Genomic DNA, 18,921 nt, shown 5'->3' with positions numbered 1-18,921 from the left:
ACTGCTATTGGATATTCGACTTTTCTCCACACCAAATACCAACATACACATACAAACAGCAACCCACAAATGCACACAAACAACGACTACATCTCCTCTGCTCACACCCCCATCCCTAGTGCCTGCATTATTGTTTGCCACATGGCCTTAAACTGTACCAATTTGTTTTTCTCGGTTGCCCATGCTTTTTTTATATTTAAATACATGTGTTAATGATGACAGATTGATTGATTTCCAAGTTTTTAGTAAACATTTTTTCATGACAAGATCATTTTCTAGCCCATTGTGTCTCACTACACCCCCATATGCCATGTCTTACAAATGCAAACAGATGGATTAAAAGTAAATTTACATTGTAATACTTCTGACAGCCAACTTTCTAACTCATTATTAGTATTACACTTAAGACATGACTCTGCCATTGTGCTGTAGAATTTGTGAATTTTGTCTCCTGTATAATACATTCTATGTATTATTAGTTTATACTGGATTGAGTGTAACTTTTCATTAACTGTCATTTCTGTTAGTTGCTCCAACATTCCCTCCATGTTGTGCCAACATCAGTTATTTAAGTCTTGGATCCAATAGTAAATCATGTTTTTAAGAGATATGCTCTCTGCAAGGTTTTGTATATCTTCGCTATCATATGAACATAATTTTCTCACACAAATACAATTCACCAAAGGTCTAAAAGATTTCAAATCTAAATGTTGTGATATGTAACTTTTAAGTTGCATGTATTTGAAAAAAATTACATAAAAAAAATCTACGTTGGTCAGTCAACAATTGCCTTTTAATTCTGTCATGGAAATAAATGTATTTCATATTATCAAGTCATTTACGGTTTTTATGCCTTTAGAATTCTGAAAACTATCCAAGTTCCATAGGGTTGTGTTTTTAGGGAGTGAAATTGGTTCATGTAGAATACATTTCATTTTCTTCCATATTGTTCTAGTGTTCTTAACTATGAAGTTGTTCATGTTCTTAGCTTTATCCTTTCGAAAAAAAATAAAAACCAAAATATTTTTGGGATGAGTATGTACATCTTCAATATGTACCCACTGTTCCTCTTTAGTGCACTTAACTATATGTCACAAGTAAAAGCCTTGGGTTGCAAGTTGATACAATTCCAAGTCTGGGAGGTTAAAAACCCCCCTCAGACAGACGTAAAACTTTCCTTTTTATTCGATGAATTATATTTGCCATATGAAGTCTTATGAAGGAGTAAACTTTTTTTAAGAATGTCTTTGGTGGGGTAATTGGTATTACCGAAAATAAATACAAAAGCTTTGGGAGACATGCAAGGCTTATTCTAGCTGTATGATTTATGGGAAGATTGTTCCATTTTGTAATGAACACGGGGGGAGAGAGCTGGTTTCAAGCGCAGGGCGCAGCAGGTGTTTATTGTAAAGGACCACAGGAGGAGGCAGGTAGCTGGGTCCAGGGGCAGGCAGAAGGTCATACACAGAGGGTCCAAAAGGGCAACAGTACAGGCAGGGAAAAGGCTAGTAACGCAGTCCGGGAGATCAGGCAATAGGTAGAAAACAGGAATTCTGCTAGGCAAAAGTACAGGCAGGGAATAGGCAAAAGGCTTCGTTAGTGAGGCAGGCAAAAACTATCATACACGGAAGGAGTAAATCACATGGAAAAACAGAGCTCCGAAAGACATGTCACAAAACAAATAATGCCTCAGAGTGATGGGGTGCAAAGAACTGAACTAAATAGTGTGTGATAATGACATACAGTTGTGTGAACAGGTGATTAGAATTCAGGTGATTGGTATCTGGAGAGTGAGCTGCGTTCAGGGGATCTACATGTTTTGAAGGTGTGAGTTGGAAGCAGACGTTACACATTTAATTACTACTGCTTTCATATTGTTGAGTAATGGAATACAGTTATATTTATATACAGTACCAGTCAAACATTTGGACACTCCTACTCATTCAAGGGTTTTTCTTTATTTTTACTATTTTCTACATTGTAGAATAATAGTGAAGAAATCAACACTATGAAATAACACTTATGGAATCATGTAGTAACCAAAAAAGTGTTAAACAAATCAAAATGATTCTTCAAAGTAGCCACCCTTTGTCTTGATGACAGCTTTGCACACTCTTTTGTTTGTTGTCACTTATTAAGCATCCTAAGTGTTTAATAATTTTTTGTGGTCCACTTAAAGGATTGCAGTAGATTGTGAGTTATTCTTTTCATTTTTCCTGTTGCCATTATTTCATTTTTTTCCACAAGTATTCTGAAAATATTTATAGCAAAGGGGCCATTGAGTTTTCAGTGTTGGTTAATTTACAGTGCCTTCCGAAAGTATTCAGAACCTTTGAATTTTTCCACATTTTTTTTTACATTACAGCCTTACTCTAAACTGGATTAAATATTTTTAAAGAATTCGCAGCAATCTAGGCATATTTATAAAAAATGTAAAACAGAAATAGCACATCCTGTTTCCATTGATCATCCTTGAGATGTTTCTACAACTTACCTGTGGTAAATTCAATTGATTGGACATGATTTGTAAAGGCACACACCGGTCTATATACAGTGCATGTCAGAGCAAAAACCAAGCCATGAGGTTGATGGAATTGTCCGTAGACCTCCAAGACAGGATTGTGTCGAGGCACAGATCTGGGGAAGGGTACCAAAAAATGTCTGCAGCATTGAAGGTCCCCAAGAACACAGTGGCCTCCATCATTCTTAAATGGAAGAAGTTTGAAACCACCAGGACTCTTCCTAAACTGAGCAATCGGGGGTGAAGGACCTTGGTCAGGGAGGTGACCAAGAACCCGATGGTCACTCTGACAGATCTCTAGAGTTCCTCTGTGGAGATGGGTGAACCTATGGTAGAATGGCCAGATGGAAGCTACTCCTCAGTAAAAGGCACATATAACAGCCTGCTTAGATTTTGTCAAAAGGCACTTAAATACTCTCAGTCCATGAGAAACAAGATTACCTGGTCTTATGTAACCAAGATTGAACTCTTTGGCCTGAATGCCAAGTGTTACGTCTAGAGGAAACCTGGCACCATCCCTACGGTGAAGCATGGTGGTGGCAGCATCATGCTGTGGGGATGTTTTTCAGCGGCAAGGTCTGGGAGACTAGTCAGGATCGAGGCAAAGATGAACGGAGTAAAGTACAGAGAGATCCTTGATGAAATCCTGCTCCAGACCGCTCAGGAACTCAGACTGGAGTAAAGGTTCACCTTCCAACAGGACAACGACCCTAAGCACACAGCCAAGACAAGACAACGCAGGAATGGTTTCGGAACAAGTCTCTGAATGTTCTTGAGTGGCCCAGCCAGAGCCCGGACTTGAACATGATCGAACATCTCTGGAGAGACCTGAAAATAGCTGTGAAAATAGCTGTGCAGCAACGCTCCCCATCCAACCTGATTGAGCTTGAGAGGATCTGCAGAGAAGAAATGGAGAAACTCCCCAAATACAAATGTGCCAAGCTGGTAGCGTCATACCCAAGAAAACTCAATGCTGTAATCGCTGCCAACAATGTAAATGTGATATTTCATTTTTTTTATACATTTGCAAATATTTTATAAATCTATTTTTGCTTTGTCATAATGGGGTAATGTGTGTAGATTGATGAGGAAAAAATACAATTTAATCAATTTTAGAATAAGGTTGTAAAGTAACATAATTTGGAAAAAGTCAAGGGGTCTTTATACTTTCCGAATGCGCTGTATATCAGGAGATTGTCTGCAAATAAGTTTAGTTTATATTCATGTTTACCAATACCTGTTATTTTTGGGTCCTGTATAATTATTTCTGCAATCGGTTCAATTACCAATGCAAACAGGAGTGGGAGCGAGGACATCCCCATTGTGTGCCCCTTTCTAAAGCCTTTTCGGCATCAACAGCCATTATTCATAAATTATATCTTGTTTTTTTGCATATTGCATTAATAAACTGAAACACGGTCTTGTATTTCTTAGTTAGTGTCTATTTTTTATAAACCCTGTTTGATTAATATGTATCAAGTCTGGTATCAAGTTTGCCATTATATTGCTTGTAAGCGTTGTCACAATATTTTCAACTTATGGGTCTATAATCAGCAGGGGACTCTACTTTTTTCCTGGAATTAATATAACTTAAAAAACTGTTTAATACATGGAACTATGAAGTACTGAATTGAGTGACGTGTGTTGTCATTTCTGTAAATAGGGGCGCTACTTTGTCCCAAAATAGAATTCTATGGGAAAGCCATCCATTTCCTGGTGCTTTTCTCCACGTGAATGTTTTAACAGAGTGTAACGAGCATCGTATAGAGGGGACCAAGGCGCGGCGTGTTGAGTGCTCATGATTATTCTTTAATGAAAAACGAAATACTTTTACAAAGAAACAAAACGACATCAAACAGTTCCGTCAGGCAACAGACAACAAAACGGAAAACAACTACCCACAAACACAATAGAAAAACCCCCAACTTAAATATGATCACCAATTAGAGACAACGAGGACCAGCTGCCTCCAATTGGAGATCAACCCAAAAAAACAACAGAAATAGAAAAACTAGAACTTAAACATAGAAAAGAAAAAATAGAAAACCACCCAAAACACCTCTTGTCACGCCCTGACCTACTTTACTATAGAAAATGACATCTTACAAGGGTCAGGACGTGACACAGTATCTAATATAACTTTTTGGTTGATCTAAGTTTTTAGTGATTATATTTTGTCTGCTGATCATTTTTGAGTCTGAGAAAGCTATAGGATCCATCCAACTGTTGTTTAATTCAGATTTTTATAAATGTTCGTAGAAGCTTTTAAAATTATCATTAATCACTTTGTTGTTTCTAATGCATTTTTATATTTATCTTAAAAAATTAGAACTGGTTTAGCATGTATTTGTTTTGTTTTGTTTTGCCATAAAGTAGTATGTTTTATTTGAGTTTAGTTGTTGGCTCTCTTCAAAAATAAAATATTGTATTCCTTAAGTTCAGAAATTGTATTTTATTCTTTACTTTGTAAAGTTTTTTATGTTTTTTTTCTAGGTCTAGATTGGCCTGTTTCATCACTCAGTGGTACAGTGGATTGATGGCTCTTCTTAACCACTGCATTAGAGAGATGTGTGTGTTTCTCTGCATTTGACTAAACACGTGTTTATAGCTGATTATTCACATGTATACAGTGTAAGGAGAACAGACTGTTACAACAGTAATAGGTCCAGTTAGGCTTGAGGGAAATATTGGGTCAGCAGTCAGTTGATCTACTCTCAGTTGATTTGTTTAATGGGATGTTTATTCTCACAGAAGATGTTTAATCATTTAGTTGTGATTATGTGTGTTTTAGACACCCATAATGAACGTGTAGATTGATTACGTGATAAACATAATTAAGTGGCTTCAAAACAGCTACTAAAATATTGATGTTCTTGAATTGGTATTTGGAAAAAAATATTAGACCTTTTCAAAATTCAGAAGCAATCTTTGTTGCTATAGCAGTTTGACTTTATCTCTTTCCTAAGGAGCAACTGAAGGGCAGTGGAGAAAGGGGGGCAGATAGCGGAAGAGAGGGTGGGAAATATTGGGAGATGTAGAGGATGGAATAATAACCAGGTGTGGATCCAGAGCATGCATCAGACCGAGGGCTGCTTTATTTGGCAGTGAGTGCCTCAGCAGCATGGTTATGGTAAAGTGCTGTCATTAGCCTGCCGCAGAGAGAGACTGCACGCCCGCTCACTTCCTCTCTCTGCTTCTCTCTCCATCTCTGTCCTCACTGACCCAAGACAGAGGGAGTGCCTGTCAACAGCCTTATTTCTCCTGTGAACTTCCGCCCCTCCATAAAAGTCCTCAAGTTATGAATCTATTTGGCTGTCTGGAAAAAAAGTGTATTGACTTGAAAAGTTTGTTGTTGGGTAGTGTATACTTTTATTGTTCTCATTCTCTTTATTGTGAGGAGATACCAGCTTGGTGCATTGCCTCAGGTAAAGTCGGCAAGTGGCACTGCCATCCAAGGCATATTTGAGCAGGTGACCCACCTCTACAAGCAGGCCTGTCCGACTGGGCACAAACTAGATGAATCAACATTGTTTTAACGTAACTTGTCAATGTATTGTGACGTTGCATCTATGTGGAAAATACAATGGATTTGAAGAAAGTAATCAACGTAAACTAAAGTTCAGGCTGTCTTACAAACTAATGTAACATTCAACCTGAAAATTAGTAACACATCCAAGGCCACGTTTTGAAGTTACTGTAACACTAAATGTATTGTATAATCATATAAAGCGTTCATGTTCAAGGTTGTCGCAGGTCTGTGGAGATCTTCACAATTGTGGTTAGAATCTGCACAGAATCTCGAACTGCATTGATGACTTGCACCATGTACTTTTAATGTAATCTCATCTGCAATCCAAGTCATTTAGTCCTGCTATTAGATGAAGTAACACATTAATAAATAAACAAAATATCTGACATTGTATTCCCATAATAATTTTTTCATAGTTGAAAGCTCAGTGATATAGACATTTAGGCACTAAACCAAAACTCTGACATTGGTTTTTCATTGGAATTTGGTTGTGCCTTTAGATGGATGAAACCAGAGTGATAACACATTGGAAATTCAACTAACTGTCTTTCTGAGTGGATGAGGATAGGTTATAATCTCAGTGATCAATGTCTCAACCAAATATTACCCAACTATCCACATCTTTTTTCAAGGAAGACCTTCCTCTCTGAACATAACAGCCAATGAGACCGTTGGTTGATATCCTAAGATATTTCTACAGATGCTACAGAGAATATACTGTAGGATCCATGGGGGAGTATAGAAGATCACCACATACTTTGTGCTTTTTATCTTTGATCTGTTAAGCCCCAGTGGCCTTGAGCTGTAAAAACAACAATGGAGAAACTGCTACTGTATCTTCAAGCATTTCTACATGTAAGGGCTGATGATTCCATAACTCTGGGATGGTATGTGCTTTACTACATTCTTTCATCCCCATAGCTTTCCCTACTCTCCCTCTCTCTGTAGCGGGGGATGCTACCCTTTCTTTCATTACTAGAGGAGATCATAATGCATCAGAGGAAATGAAGAAAATATCACTAAATGATAAGGAATGCTCCGGGCATGGAACTAGATCAAGAGCATTGAAATAACGTTATATGCAAGGCAACCCTAGACACACATGTAACTGCCAAAATAAAGGAAACACTTGAGTGAATTATACTGATTTCACATAGGATTTACAGTAATTAGCCGTCACATTTTTTTCCCAAGTACCCCTTACAAACAGACCAAATTTGACCACATTCTTGCCTGCATACACATTTTATAGCTCCCATGCTCTCACCAGCATGCCAGGGATGAGTGGTAGATGTGTGTGGGCATCTATTTTAATAAATCCATTGAGAATATACACCTTCAAAAATAAATGTATTAGTTTGTTTAGGCAGATCCTAAGAAACATAAGACTTATCAAATGTATTTTCAACAGAATAAAATAGCATATTTTTTGTTTAATTAGGCCTATATTACGGATCTGTGCAGCCATGACTGCACCATCCAAATGAAATCAATAGCTTGTTATTTTGTTTATTAAATAGATGTTAGGGAGCAGGCATAGGGTCTTACCTACATCATGATACTGATAGAAAATAATAGCAATCCTGTTTTCAAAAGCATTCGAGTTTCATTCATATTTCACAACCTCTGTGGGATTTTGGAGTTGCCTATATGCGATCGAGCAAAAATAATAGGCCAACACTTGATTTAGGCTACATTATTGCATCATAAATGTTTCTGATCAGTGATGGATGAGCAAACGAATAGATTAACTACCACCTCCACTTATTATACCACCTCCACTTATTACACCACCTCCACTTATTATAGCACTTCCACTTATTATAGCACCTCAACTTATTATACCACCTCCACTTATTATACCATCTCCACTTATTATACCACCTCCACTTATTATACCACCTCCACTTATTATACCATCTCCACTTATTATACCACCTCCACTTATTATACCACCTCCACTTATTATACCATCTCCACTTATTATACCACCTCCACTTATTATACCACCTCCACTTATTATACCATCTCCACTTATTATACCATCTCCACCTATTATACCACCTCCACTTATTATACCACCTCCACTTATTATACCACCTCCACTTATTATAGTATCTCCATGTATTACACTACCTCCACTTATTATAGCACCTCCACTTATTATACCACCTCCACCTATTATACCACCTCCACTTATTATACCATCTCCACTTATTATACCACCTCCACTTATTATAGTATCTCAATGTATTACACCACCTCCACTTATTATAGCACCTCCACTTATTATACCACCTCCACTTATTACACCACCTCCACTTATTATATCACCTCCACTTATTATACCATCTCCACTTATTATACCACCTCCACTTATTATACCACCTCCACTTATTATACCACCTCCACTTATTATACCATCTCCACTTATTATACCACCTCCACTTATTATACCACCTCCACTTATTATACCATCTCCACTTATTATACCATCTCCACCTATTATACCACCTCCACTTATTATACCACCTCCACTTATTATACCACCTCCACTTATTATAGTATCTCCATGTATTACACCACCTCCACTTATTATAGCACCTCCACTTATTACACCACCTCCACCTATTATACCACCTCCACTTATTATACCATCTCCACTTATTATACCACCTCCACTTATTATAGTATCTCAATGTATTACACCACCTCCACTTATTATAGCACCTCCACTTATTATACCACCTCCACTTATTACACCACCTCCACTTATTATATCACCTCCACTTATTATACCATCTCCACTTATTATACCACCTCCACTTATTATACCACCTCCACTTATTATAGTATCTCCATGTATTACACCACCTCCACTTATTATACCACCTCCACTTATTACACCACCTCCACCTATTATACCACCTCCACTTATTATACCATCTCCACTTATTATACCACCTCCACTTATTATAGTATCTCCATGTATTACACCACCTCCACTTATTATACCACCTCCACTTATTATACCACCTCCACGTATTACACCACCTCCACCTATTATACCAGCTCCACCTATTATACCATCTCCACTTATACCACCTCCACTTATTATAGTATCTCCACGTATTACACCACCTCCACTTATTACACCACCTCCACTTATTATAGTACCTCCACTTATTATACCACCTCCACTTATTATACCACCTCCACTTATTACTCCACCTCCACCTATTATACCACCTCCACCTATTATACCACCTCCACTTATTATACCATCTCCACTTATTATACCATCTCCACTTATTATAGTATCTCCACGTATTACACCACCTCCACTTATTATACCACCTCCACTTATTATCCAACCTCCACTTATTATACCACCTCCACCTATTATAGCACCTCCACTTATTATAGCACCTCCACTTATTATACCACCTCCACTTATTACTCCACCTCCACCTATTACTCCACCTCCACCTATTATACCAACTCCACTTATTATACCATCTCCACCTATTATAGCACCTCCACCTATTATAGCACCTCCACTTATTATACCACCTCCACTTATTATCCAACCTCCACTTATTATACAACCTCCACTTATTATACCACCTCCACCTATTATACCATCTCCACTTATTATACCACCTCCACGTATTACACCACCTCCACGTATTACACCACCTCCACTTATTATACCACCTCCACCTATTATACCACCTCCACTTATTATAGCACCTCCACTTATTATAGCACCTCCACGTATTACACCACCTCCACTTATTATACCACCTCCACCTATTATACCACCTCCACTTATTATAGCACCTCCACTTATTATACCACCTCCACTTATTATACCACCTCCACTTATTATACCACCTCCACCTATTATACCACCTCCACTTATTATACCACCTCCACTTATTATACCACCTCCACTTATTATACCACCTCCACTTATTATACCACCTCCACTTATTATACCACCTCCACCTATTATACCACCTCCACTTATTACACCACCTCCAATTATTACACCACCTCCACTTATTATCCAAACCTCCACTTATTATACCACCTCCACTTATTATACCACCTCCACTTATTATACCACCTCCACTTATTATACCACCTCCACTTATTATACCACCTCCGGCAATTATACCACCTCCACCTATTATACCACCTCCACTTATTATACCACCTCCACTTATTATACCACCTCCACTTATTACACCACCTCCACTTATTATACCACCTCCACTTATTATCCAACCTCCACTTATTATACCACCTCCACCTATTATAGCACCTCCACTTATTATAGCACCTCCACTTATTATACCACCTCCACTTATTACTCCACCTCCACCTATTACTCCACCTCCACCTATTATACCACCTCCACTTATTATACCATCTCCACCTATTATAGCACCTCCACCTATTATAGCACCTCCACTTATTATACCACCTCCACTTATTATCCAACCTCCACTTATTATACAACCTCCACTTATTATACCACCTCCACCTATTACACCACCTCCACTTATTACACCACCTCCACTTATTACACCACCTCCACTTATTACACCACCTCCAATTATTACACCATCTCCACGTATTATAGTATCTCCACGTATTACACCACCTCCACTTATTACATCACCTCCACTTATTATACCACCTCCACTTATTATAGTATCTCCACGTATTACACCACCTCCATGTATTACACCACCTCCACTTATTATACCACCTCCACTTATTACACCACCTCAACTTATTATACAATCTCCACCTATTATACCACCTCCACTTATTATAGCAACTCCACTTATTACACCACCTCCACTTATTATAGCACCTCCACTTATTACACCACCTCCACTTATTATAGTATCTCCATGTATTACACCACCTCCACTTATTATACCACCTCCACTTATTATACCACCTCCACTTATTACACCACCTCCACCTATTATACCAGCTCCACCTATTATACCATCTCCACTTATACCACCTCCACTTATTATAGTATCTCCACGTATTACACCACCTCCACTTATTACACCACCTCCACTTATTATAGCACCTCCACTTATTATACCACCTCCACTTATTATACCACCTCCACTTATTACTCCACCTCCACCTATTATACCACCTCCACCTATTATACCACCTCCACTTATTATACCATCTCCACTTATTATACCATCTCCACTTATTATAGTATCTCCACGTATTACACCACCTCCACTTATTATACCACCTCCACTTATTATCCAACCTCCACTTATTATACCACCTCCACCTATTATAGCACCTCCACTTATTATAGCACCTCCACTTATTATACCACCTCCACTTATTACTCCACCTCCACCTATTACTCCACCTCCACCTATTATACCACCTCCACTTATTATACCATCTCCACCTATTATAGCACCTCCACCTATTATAGCACCTCCACTTATTATACCACCTCCACTTATTATCCAACCTCCACTTATTATACAACCTCCACTTATTATACCACCTCCACCTATTACACCACCTCCACTTATTACACCACCTCCACTTATTACACCACCTCCACTTATTACACCACCTCCACTTATTACACCATCTCCACGTATTATAGTATCTCCACGTATTACACCACCTCCACTTATTACATCACCTCCACTTATTATACCACCTCCACTTATTATAGTATCTCCACGTATTACACCACCTCCATGTATTACACCACCTCCACTTATTATACCACCTCCACTTATTACACCACCTCAACTTATTATACAATCTCCACCTATTATACCACCTCCACTTATTATAGCAACTCCACTTATTACACCACCTCCACTTATTATAGCACCTCCACTTATTACACCACCTCCACTTATTATAGTATCTCCATGTATTACACCACCTCCACTTATTATACCACCTCCACTTATTATCCAACCTCCACTTATTATACCACCTCCACCTATTATAGCACCTCCACTTATTATACCACCTCCACTTATTACTCCACCTCCACCTATTACTCCACCTCCACCTATTATACCACCTCCACTTATTATACCATCTCCACCTATTATAGCACCTCCACCTATTATAGCACCTCCACTTATTATCCAACCTCCACTTATTATACAACCTCCACTTATTATACCACCTCCACCTATTATACCACCTCCACTTATTATACCACCTCCACGTATTACACCACCTCCACGTATTACACCACCTCCACTTATTATACCACCTCCACCTATTATACCACCTCCACTTATTATAGCACCTCCACTTATTATAGCACCTCCACTTATTATACCACCTCCACTTATTATACCACCTCCACTTATTATACCACCTCCACCTATTATACCACCTCCACTTATTATACCACCTCCACTTATTATACCACCTCCACTTATTATACCACCTCCACTTATTATACCACCTCCACTTATTATACCACCTCCACCTATTATACCACCTCCACTTATTACACCAACTCCAATTATTACACCACCTCCACTTATTATCCAAACCTCCACTTATTATACCACCTCCACTTATTATACCACCTCCACTTATTATACCACCTCCACTTATTATACCACCTCCACTTATTATACCACCTCCGGCAATTATACCACCTCCACCTATTATACCACCTCCACTTATTATACCACCTCCACTTATTATACCACCTCCACTTATTACACCACCTCCACTTATTACACCACCTCCACTTATTACACCACCTCCACTTATTACACCACCTCCACTTATTACACCACCTCCAATTATTACACCATCTCCACGTATTATAGTATCTCCACGTATTACACCACCTCCACTTATTACATCACCTCCACTTATTATACCACCTCCACTTATTATAGTATCTCCACGTATTACACCACCTCCATGTATTACACCACCTCCACTTATTATACCACCTCCACTTATTACACCACCTCAACTTATTATACAACCTCCACCTATTATACCACCTCCACTTATTATAGCAACTCCACTTATTACACCACCTCCACTTATTATAGCACCTCCACTTATTACACCACCTCCACTTATTATAGCACCTCCACTTATTACACCACCTCCACTTATTATAGCACCTCCACTTATTATACCACCTCCACTTATTATACCACCTCCACTTATTATACCACCTCCACTTATTATAGCACCTCCACATATTTGGCCAACAAGAAATCAGTTAACCAAATAGCCTAAACAGATGGAGATTCAGTGAAACAAAATCACATTGATTTATTATCAGACAAGTCAGTGAAGTCACAGGCTTTTGGTTGGGAGGAGGCCTAGGCTACTAAACGACTGAGTAAACAGCAAAATAATCCACTTGTGAAACTACATAACATGGCAAAATGTTGTAATTAATGAGCCAACTGCACAAGATGATCATGGGCAGCCCTCACCTCAACTTAGCTAAGAATTCCCCATTCTAATTGTAGCCTAACCAATATCCAAACGGAGATTAAGTAAAAACAAAAATCGGACATTTATTGATGTATCAAGATGAGTCCCCACACTTGTCTCAAAGCACACGCGGTTAGGCTATTGCTTCAAATGTATTACAAGGATGACATCATTTTGATACACGCCTTCAATTGCATTAGCCTACTTTTAACCAATATTTTCGTCATCCTGTGATATTTATTCACACAGTAATTCTTTATGTATCATCAAGTTATGGTTCAGAAAACAGTGCACGTGTTAGGCTATGAGAAGAGATGGGTGAAGTGACATGCCTCGCAAAGTTTAGACCTATCAGGAGGATGGTTAACGGGTGCTGCTTAGCAAGAGTAGAGAGAGAGTAGTACATGCCAATGCCGCCTCAACATTACAGCTATGTTTCATTTTACCTTTGTGTCTTAAAGTAATGATGGACTTTACTTCTCTTTGCTTATTTGAGCTGTTCTTGCCATAATATGGATTTGGTATTTTACCAAATAGGGCTATCTTCTGTATACCACCCCTACCTTGTCACAACACAACTGATTGGCTCAAATGCATTAAGAAGGAAAGAAATTCCACAAAGGCACACCTGTTAATTGAAATGCATTCCAAGTGACTACCTCATGAAGCTGGTTGAGAGAATGCCAAGAGTTTGCATCGCTGTCATCAAGGCAAAGGGTGGCTACTTTGAAAAATAGAAAATATATTTATACCCTGGAATGAGTTTGTGCGTCCAAACCTTTGACTGGTATTGTATATATTCCGATCTCTGACATTGCTCGTTCTGATATTTCTGAATTTTTCGGGATTATGTGTGTATTGTTTTTATTTATTTATTGCTAGGTGTTACTGCACTGTTGGTGCTAAAAACCAAAGCATTTCGCTGCACCTGCGATAGCAACTGCAAGTCTGTGTGTGCGACCAATAAACGTTGATTTGATTTGATTTACATTATGGGCACTGCAGGGATCACGGCCACATTGGAACCATATCTATAATATTCACACTGTGGCTACGACACTCTTTATAATGTCAAGCATTCAAAGTGCAAGCATACAGCAGGAGAAGTGGAGGGACGGAGGGAGAGAGGCAGATGGCTGTGGGCAATCTGATCACTATAAAACCTCCCCACACGCAGCCAGCCCAGACCTGATTTATCAAGCCCCAGTGAGGAAGAGAGCGAGAGAGATAGAAAGACAGAGAGAGAGAGAGAAAGAGAGACAGAGAGAGGATTCGCCTCAGGGAAACAAAGGTGAGGGCTGGGGAACCTGGGCTATGGCAAATAACTCCTGCTGCCAATTAACACTAGCCAGGGAACTGTGGGGAGCACTAGCGCTATGAGGTACACTGTAAATTATGGGAGGTATAGCTGCTCACAGTAGGGAAGCTTAAAGGAGGAACCACATGACACATTTGATTATTTATGCCTGACAATTGTCACCCTTCAAGTTGAAGAGACAGGATTGTACAGTACTTTGTGTCTGTAGATGGCTACTGCTTGGAAGTTTTTTTTAGTCTGAAGCTCTGGCCAAATGATTTACATTAAACTGCCTTGATTCACTCATCTCTGTCTCTAAGGGGGGTCAAGAAACAGGCACCTCCTTTCCTGCAGCAGCCCAGCTGTAAGTGCCTGCCAGTGGAGGAATGGGTGTTGGTAGCTAGCCTCATCCTCAACACTGTGGGTACTAATGAGATTAGCATAGACTGGCCTTTAGAGAGGAGATTTACCCTGAGCAAAGCAGAGCAGAGAGGAGCAGCCAAGGACTGGAGGACTGGAGGCTAGCTATCAGACATGCTGTGGAGGTTAACATGGCACAGGGCACATGTACTCCTCTGTCTCATTTCTCAGAGAGAGAGGGAGCGAGAAAGAGGCTGCTGCTGGCGGCCCTGCTCTCTGTTCCTTAGCTCTCCCAGGGCTGGTACTATGGAAAGATTTTGTATGGAGGAATGGTCTAAGATCCCTCCCAATTTGTTCTCCAATCTCATAAAACATTTTAGAAAAAGGCTGAGTGCTGTTATCTTTGCAAGGTGAGGTATCCAATCATGCCAATCATGAGCGAGAGAGAGGCTGCTGCTGGCGGCCTTGCTCTCTGTTCCTTAGCTCTCCTGGGGCTGGTACTATAGTGTCTGTGTGGGCTACAGCAGCCTCTCAGGGAGATTGATGAATGGCTGTGATAAGAGCTGTGAGCTCTGGGACTCCAAGATAAGCATAGCCCCCTAGCAAAGAAAATCTGCAACTCATCCACCACCCTCGTCCCAACGCCCGCTCCCTGACAGAGCCCCTCGAACCGCCACATGCCTCCCAACCACCACCAGCCCACTGCGCCACACCTGGCATTTTGTGAGAAATCTGATTATCTGTGTCTCGTCAGCCGTGTGACTCAAAGCCCTGAATTTCGGTGAAAGGAAAAAGAGAGAGCAAAAGAGAGATGAAGTAAAGGAATGAGGGAGTGAAGGATGAGGAAAGAATAGCTGTAGGGACTGTGTTAGAGAGGATAGGATGAAAGTTTCTGTGTGGTATCCATGAGGGCCATTACAGACTATGTTCCCTGGCATGATGACATTATAGGAAGCCTCTCCTCTTCGTGAGTAGAATGCTGCAGGATCAATAAACATGCCAGAGCATTTCCCGGGCAGGACCTGGGTGCAGCCCACAGGGCTTTGGACAAAGCCAGCGTAGCATTGGGCTTAATGACAGTACACTAGCCATAAGCAAGACTAGCCAGACACTCGTTACACTGTCACTATGGTAACTGATCAGGCTGTCAACAAGAGGGATTACCATCAGGTGCTATTTCACCAAACAGTAACTGATGTATTAATCATGTCTTGAGGGAGCACATGCAGTGGTGTAACCACGGCCTGTTATGGTTATATGAGCAGCCCTATATGATAATCCTATAGGTCATGTTTCATATTTGTGTGTGTGTAACTCAGACTTTCATGTCGATCATTCATCTATGTCAATGGGATATGTGTGCGAAAATGTGAATTTCGCAGATATATAGTCAGGTCCAAAATTATTGGCACTGTCAGACTGGGTGCGCAACTGGTCAACTGGAGTCAGGTGCGGGAAAGCAGAGATGAGTGAACAGGCACATTTTAATTGGCAGAAGCAAATCAGTCGGACGCAACAGCGTCACAACACTCCATCCAAAGGCAAAAGCGAATAGCGCACTAGTCACACAAATAATGTACAACAATACAATACCACGGGTTCAGAACAATACCCGGAAAAAACCCGCCTGCCGCGTCACACAATAAACGTAACGAACAATTACACACACAGACATGGGGGGAACAGAGGATAATATACTAAAACTTCTTTAGTGAATTCTCCATGTAGTCTATATTAAAGGGCCCTTCATTTAATATAACAGGCTTTTAAAAATCAATATTGGTGCACAATTTCTACTTAAAATATCAAAGGGATGCAAGACACTCTTTTAGTGGAACGACCCATCTAACATTTCCCCCAGATAGATCCATTCTTAATGAACAGAAGACCATAACATTTGTCATGAAAGCTATAATATTCCAACATCTGCTGTTATAAAGTTTGCATTGGCTCGTGCACAGACATACAGACAACGTATGTTGAGAAGGCAGTGATTGTTTGGTTTCAGATAGACTAGGGGGTGCGGGTGCCTGGGTGCAGTCAGATACTACTGAGTTTCCCTGCTGAGAGGCACAAAGACCCCCCCCCCATCCTGTCTCTCCATCCTCACACCCCACTAATAAAATTAAAGACAAAGAGTGCTGTATCATTAATGAGCTTAGTCCACAAATTGTTTATTCAAGATGAAGCGTGTCAAATCTGCATGTTTGATTTCCCTAATACCTCATATTAATTAATTAAATCTATTTAATTATTTATTTTGTACAATGCTATTCGAGTCTGAAGGCTGCTGGAGATTCTCTGAAGGATATTTGTTTGACATAGGGGAATATTTCCATGCAGGTGACATTTAGGCTTCTTTTCTGAGGTGATATAAAGTAAATCATGTGCTCTCTCAGTACCCATCATGTCTGCTGTAATATGTCCCTTCTTTCCATTACCACTGTTAGGTTCTAATTCCCAGAGTAAAAAACTCTACGGACACTATGAAAGGTTAACCAAGTTTATTCTTCCCAGAGGATCAATAGAGCTGCATTAGACAAAACATGTTTCCATCAAGACAAGTATATATACTCCAATTTACGGGGCGGCAGGTAGCCTAGGGGTTAGCGCGTTGGACTAGTAACTGAAAGTTTGCGAGATCAAATCCCTGAGCTGACAAGTTAAAAATCTGTCATTCTGCCCCTGAACAAGGCAGTTAACCCACTGTGCCTAGGCCGTCATTGAAAATAAGAATTTGACTTGCCTAGTTAAATAAAGGTAAAACATTTTTTTTTAGATGTACTCCTTCTCTCCAACCCTTACATATGTTATGGTTCAACAGGAAGACTAAGTGATGGGGTAATAAATCGTTCCTTCTCCCTTAAGGTGACCTGACCTGACCTCAACCCCCTGGATGCCTAATCCGAAGCTCTCCCCCCTTATCAATGCCTGCCACATGTGATCGCTTCCCTGCACTCAATATTTCAATAGGATACCTGATATAATGTAAATGTTATACATTACCCTCTCTCCCTCAGTGACATGAATAAGTATATTTCATTTTCTCAGAACCCAACACTACACTCAACAGATGATGGGTGTCAATATTCAATAGTCACATGATAATAAAAATAAAACCGACTACAGTCAATTAAATGTTGCTACTTTGCTATTTGCTATTTTGACCCTGAAAATATATGACCTTCTGAGACTGAGCGATTCTGAAACAGGCGTGAAATCTCTATTCAACACCTGCTAACAACGTTTATACATTCGTCTTAAAACATAGAAATAGAGTCTAATGGAATCTTCTGGATTATATTTCAATGTCTTAAACTGTCTTCCCCTGTGCTTGAAAGTAAGAAACACTTGATATAGCCTTTTCAGTGATGGTAGAAAAATAATAGGGAAAAAGGAGAGCTCCAGTAAAGTAGAGAAAATACATGCTAAGGGCAAGTATTTGAAATATAGATTCCATCAGTTCTCTCATCTCCTTTCATGTGTGTGAAAAAAAGGGAAATTATACTTGGCAGACCATTATGAAATGTTCATGACTGGCGTTTAGAGCAGGGAAAGCACATCCATATTCAGTCAGTATAGCCTCCAAACTGAATGTGACATACTGATGATTTGCCTGTTGTGTTCAGGGTATAGAGGGGTGGTTCAGTGGTGGTTCACAGAAACGTATGGGGTCCATGGAAACACATCAACTACCAGGTA

General features: G+C 39.7%; 1 protein-coding gene across 2 annotated transcripts in view; it reads left to right on the top strand.

The window, feature by feature from the left end:
- Positions 1-18,921, top strand: part of cdh13 (cadherin 13, H-cadherin (heart)) — a 513,598-nt gene that overhangs the window by 339,575 nt on the left and 155,102 nt on the right. The gene's annotated exons all lie outside the window — the stretch shown is intronic.

The sequence above is a fragment of the Salmo salar genome, chromosome ssa10 (assembly GCF_905237065.1).
Source record: "Salmo salar chromosome ssa10, Ssal_v3.1, whole genome shotgun sequence".
Lineage (NCBI taxonomy): Eukaryota > Metazoa > Chordata > Actinopteri > Salmoniformes > Salmonidae > Salmo > Salmo salar.
The sequence above is the reverse complement of the archived record's forward strand: the minus strand, read 5'-3'. Positions and strand labels throughout refer to the sequence as shown.